The sequence below is a fragment of the Tasmannia lanceolata genome, unplaced genomic scaffold (assembly GCF_043159265.1).
Source record: "Tasmannia lanceolata isolate RefF3 unplaced genomic scaffold, GAP_Taslan_0.1 ptg000020l, whole genome shotgun sequence".
NCBI classification, from domain to species: Eukaryota; Viridiplantae; Streptophyta; class Magnoliopsida; order Canellales; family Winteraceae; genus Tasmannia; species Tasmannia lanceolata.
Genome location: NW_027518697.1, coordinates 28,257,725 through 28,263,766, shown reverse-complemented (window position 1 = coordinate 28,263,766; position 6,042 = coordinate 28,257,725).

The following is a 6,042-nucleotide window of genomic DNA, read 5'->3' as shown; positions in this document are numbered from 1 at the left end:
AAAAAGAAGAAAAGATGAAAAGTAAAAAGTAAAAAATGAAAGGGGGTAAACCTCCTTTTATAGCTTTTCAGAGGCGGTGGGGCATTAAATACGACGCACGCATCTCGAGGACACTCGAATGTTGCCACGTGTCCCATATTTATGACGGATACATTCTCCCACTCAAAAATACAATCAAGCACGTGCGTGTTCCTACGTGCATGAAAATTCACATCTCCGCTCCGTACTACATGCTCCGCACTCCATGTTCCGTACTCCGTACTCCGTACTGGATCTTTAAATCCGAACTGGATATAACGCGTTTCAACAAAACGACAAAAACCAGTCCGGTCCGAACCGGACTGGCCGCAAGACGACAAAAATCAGTCCGGCAAAATCCGAACTGGATATAACGCGTTTCAACAAAACGACAAAAACCAGTCCGGTCCGAACCGGACTGGACGCAAGACGACAAAAATCAGTCCGGCAAAATCCGAACTGGATATAACGCGTTTCAACAAAACGACAAAAACCAGTCCGGTCCGAACCGGACTGGCCGCAAGACGACAAAAATCAGTCCGGCAAAATTCGAACTGGATATAACGCGTTTCAACAAAACGACAAAAACCAGTCCGGTCCAAACCGGACTGGCCGCAAGACGACAAAAATCAGTCCGGCAAAATCCGAACTGGATATAACGCGTTTCAACAAAACGACAAAAACCAGTCCGGTCCGAACCGGACTGGCCGCAAGACGACAAAAATCAGTCCGGCAAAATCCGAACTGGATATAACGCGTTTCAACAAAACGACAAAAACCAGTCCGGTCCGAACCGGAATGGCCGCAAGACGACAAAAATCAGTCCGGTCCGAACCGGACTCAACTTCCAGCCGGACTCCGGACTGGATCTCCAGATTCCACTTCCAGCCGGACTCCGGACTGGATCTCCGGACTCAACTTCCAGCCGGACTCCGGACTGGATCTCCGGACTCCACTTCCAGCCGGACTCCGGACTGGATCTCCGGACTGGATCTTCCAGCCGGACTCCGGACTGGATCTCCGGACTCCACTTCCAGCCGGACTCCGGACTGGATCTCCGGACTGGATCTCCAGACTCCACTTCCAGCCGGACTCCGGACTCCACTTCCAGCCGGACTCCGGACTGGATCTCCAGACTCCACTTCCAGCCGGACTCCTGGCTGGATCTCCGGACTCCACTTCCAGCCGGACTCCGGACTGGATCTCCGGACTCAACTTCCAGCCGGACTCCGGACTGGATCTCTGAACTTAGTTTTCTGGTTCATTCCCAGACAATGCCTACCCGTTAAGAGAATCGATTGATCACACTTTCCCAAGTCTCTCAATGACTTGGGAAACTGGGGGCAACTGATGGGGTGTGAAAACACCAGCCTCTCACAGGCCGCCACCTGTCCCAGAGTAGGTGAGCTGCAGCCTCTCACAGGCCGCCACCTGTCTTGGACACCTGTCCAGGACACCTCACCAGATTTTCCTATAAATACAGGATCAAAGCTCAGACCAATGGGTAATGAAAAATCCCTTCTCTCCCTAAAAACTCTTAGACATCTCCCCTTCACTCCTGCTCATACTGACTTGAGTGTCGAAGGGCCTGTCCGGAGTAAAACCCGGTCTGGTCTTCTGACCTCGCTTGCCTTGTGCAGGACTCAGCCCTCATAGCAGGACTCGTTCTCGACCACCTCACTTCTCGTTCACTCCGGTCTCTCAGGGCTCGGCTCCCCTAGTCATCCAGCTCAGCTCTCACGTCACTGCTGTACCTGTTACCGATTTTAGGTCTAACAACATCTATGTTTTGATGACTGCAAAAGTTTTGTCATTCTCCCCCTTGTGTGTAATTTGTCAATAATTACTTCATTACAATATCCAAAGGAGAGCACTATATAACCAAGTCAGAAGGCATAAAGAAACCCAATAAACCATTGAGGCCCACCCAGCCTAGCCGCAGCCCGAACCCCAAACTTGCAACCCGACCCCAACCTGAGTTAACCCGGTAGTTTGCCCGGACCCAACCTTGTCTAACTCGGACCAACCCGGTCCAAACCAAAACTGCCCCACCCTCGTCCAACCCAGACCCAACCCAACCCGAATCGCACTCAACCCAATCCAATTCAACTTGAGCCACATCCAACCTAACATGTTTCAATCTGAGCCATACCCAACCCATCCAACCCAACCACTTGTCCAAACCAAATCAGCACCCTCCATTCACCCCTAACCCAACCACCGACCACCATATTTCATCCACTCCAACAACCCATAATAACTCACCAAATCGACATCCTATGGCCCATCAAATTACATCCTATAGCTTGTATTATATGGCCCATCAAATTACATCCTATAGCTTGTATCCCATGGCCCATCAAATTACATTCCATAGCTTGTATCCCATGGCCCATCATATCCATTAAAGCTACATCCCATAGCCTACACACCATAAATCTACATCTATTAACATACTAGATCATTCGGTCACTCTCCCCTACCTATATATCCCACGGCATATCATATCCAATAGCCCACATTCATTAGCCTATAAACCATACCCTATATCCCCACACACATGCTCCCATCCTCCATCCCCATGTCCCATGAGGCCATCAGACCCCACCATCATAGCTCTCTGCCGAAATTCATATACCCTATGATACTCCAGTGTTCATACAAACCCATCTCCCATTCATCACATGCACGCATTCCTTGCTCCAATTCTACTATCAATTCACATAGGCCATCTTCCATCAACCCAACCTCATAGGCCAATTCTAATACCCATTCCCCAACAGCCCACGTACTCATTATGTCATACATCTCATCCTACACCTTACATCCTTTTCTCTCCTCCTACTTCCCCTAATCCATGTCACAACCTATGCATACATACTCATCATATCCCCTTCCATATACAACCCAGCAGTGCCATAGCCCATGTTCTTCATACCAAAACTACATGGCCGAAGCCCAGACCGCACCCAAGTTGCACCCCTTAACCAAACCTAAGGTTGCACCCTAATCCAACCCATACCGTAACCCAGCCATAGTTGCACCCCAACCGTCAAACCCAGACACACTCCTAACAACCCACACATAGCCTTAGTCGCGCCCCAACCCGAGCCCAACCCAAACCGTAACCCGAGTCTAATTCGGACCCAAACCGCAATTCGAGTCCAACTCGGGTCTGAACCACAACCCGCAGCCCCGATCCAACCAACTGGGACCCCAACCCAACCCAACTGAGTCAACCCTACTCAACCTCCCTAGTCGAGTTGACCCAACCCTTTAGCCGAGTAGACTCAACCTCTTTAACCAATTGGACTCTCCCCCTAATCGACTCAACCCAAGCCCCCGGCCAACTTGGCCTTGACCCCAAACCCCATGGCTCAATCGACCATGACCCTAAACCCCATGGCTCAATGGACCTTGACCAAAAACTCCGCGGCCTACTAAGCCTTGAGCACCACCTCACTCGCCCAACCGAACACAACCCAACACCCTACTTCCATCCATTAATATTCATATCCCCATCACATACACCATACATTACCTAGACCCCCCATCCATATCCCATAAGACCCCTTTCCAATGAAACCCAACCAAACCCACTATCCATATGCCATCACCTTCACAGCCCATCATAGCCATTATCCCATTCATCCATGACACCATGTGAACTGACCACCCTGTAGCTATTACCACATCTTAATAAATTTCCACCTCATCCCATGCCCATTCTACTGCCATAGCCCATCCCATCACACCTCACCTTATTAAAACCACACCCCATCAGTATACTATTCCCCACAGATAATTCCCATCATGCATACCCTTATTACCATACATCCATGATGGCGTCTGAATCCGGGTCTGCGATCGCGCGGTCGGTAGAGGGCCTCCGCGGAGTCTGCAATCACAAACAAAGGGGGTCAGAGGGTTTGGGGTGGGTCCCGGACGACCACTTCGACACCCAAGTCAGATCCTTCGACCAATCAATATAAAGAACAGCGTGAGGGGGAAGGGAGTTCCGATCAGGGTTACCAGGGGCAGCACGCGGGCTCTTTTCTGGGTGTGTGAGTGAGTGAGTCGGAGGGGACTAGCAGGGAGAGTAGGATTGGGTTCCTAGCCTCCTCTGTTGTTGCCTCGCCTCTTTTTCCGGTGTCCGGAGTGGAGAATGGGTAAAGTCCTCTTTTCAGCGAAAGGCCTCTACCTGTTCTTCCTTTTCCTCCCTTTTAAAGGGAGGCATGCGGCCCCTTTCATCATTATGGAGAGAAAACCTTCTTTCGCAGGATTGGGCTGTCCTCCTGCTTTGCCGGCGCGCACGGCTTTGGCGGTTATTTCCTTCCATAATTTGTGATGATGAGGCTTGGGCGGCGAGAGGGTGACACGTGTCATGATTGTGTGGTCTTTGCCGTTTTCCAACGTCTTTCTTCATGATGATTGGGCTCTGGTCGTGCATGGATGACAGGTGGCGATACCTGGGAGCGTAGCTGTATTTGTGTCCCATCATAACTCCCCCTTACTCCTTTGGTCCACTGAATGGGCCAAGGGAGTAACGTTTGGTTTGAGCGAAGTCATGATGAGGATATTAACGAGGGCTCCGGGGTACGAGGAGACGTGCTGTTTTATCTGGCGGCTCTCCTCGGGAAGCGGCAGTGTCGTTAGGGAGGTTCCGTTGTCTCGAGGCACCAGGATTTCTTTCCCGAGTTTTTAAAAGAAGGGAATTATCATGGTGCCCTTTTTTTTGTGGCGCTGCGCCGTTCTTCTTCTCTCCTTCTCAGTAGGGGTTCTTTTCGTATCTTCTTTAGCAACATGTCTGGTTCTTCTTCACGAGTTAGGGGCAAGGCCCGTTTCCTCCACGAGTCGTCGAGTGACCCTGACTTGTCCTCCGATCCGGGGGAGGATCTCGTGGGTCGTCGGAAGAAGGCTAGGAGGGGCCCAGGTCCTTCCTCGGGCTCCCCCCCCTTCGCCTTTCCTCATTGCCTAGGGAGGACAGATTGTCTCGGTCTCGCGTCGCCAGGGAGTGGTCGTTTTTCTCTCGAGTCTATCATCAGGGAACAGATCTGCGCGGCCGTGTTTCGAAGATGGGCAAGGAGATCGAGGACTTGAAGCGGGAGAACGAGGTTTTACAGAAAAAGGTTCACCTTCTCAATGAGCAGCTGTTGGAATATGAGGTGGACCCCTGCTGGAGACCTCTTGGGAGGAGGAGGGGAACCCTTCGGGAGAGGAGTCGTGCTCCGATTAAGCTTTGTGTTTCCTTGTTTCTCTGCGTGCCTATCCCTTTCTTTGTCGGGGATTTCTGAGGCCTGCGTGCCCTGTGCTGTGATTTCTTGTTTCCCTTTCTTTTTTGTAAGCCTGTGGGCCAGGAGGATGTGAATGGATGATCTTTATGAATTGGTGCCGTGCCCTTTTATGCTGTTTTTTTTCTTTTTTTTTTGCATTTGTTTGATAGGGATTATCTTTGTTGTAAGGAATTGAGACGTTCTGACGAAGCTTGCGAGGGGTTCCGAGCCTTTCTCTGGCGCTTTTAATCTCGTTTGCTCATTGTGCTTGCGTACCGTGGCCTTCGCATCCGGGCTCCGGGCCTCGTCCTTTTCTCCTTTTTTTTGTGTAGGTCTGCGCTCCGGGCCCCGAACCTGTATGGGGTCGGGATAGCGGTGCTTGTCGACTTCGTATGGTCTTGTCGTTTCCCCTCGCCTTTCCTTATGGAGTTTAAGCTTTATATAGGTGTGGGGGGCGACACGCGGCGTGTTCTGGGAATACCGCCGCCTTTATATCTCTTCATGATACTACTTTTAGTTGATTGATTGGCCTCGGGGAGCGGGCTTGCTCTCTTTTTTCGAGCACGAGATCGATGGTGTTCCGGAGGAGCTCGGAATTTCCCTGTTCGTCATAATTCGCGGTGCGGAAGCTGGGGAGGCCAATTTCCAACGGAATGACCGCTTCGGCCCCGAAGGTTAAACTAAAAAGGGATTCTCCAGTCGCGGTCCGCGGCGTCGTTCGATAGGCCCAGAGGACGCTCAGTAGCGCTTC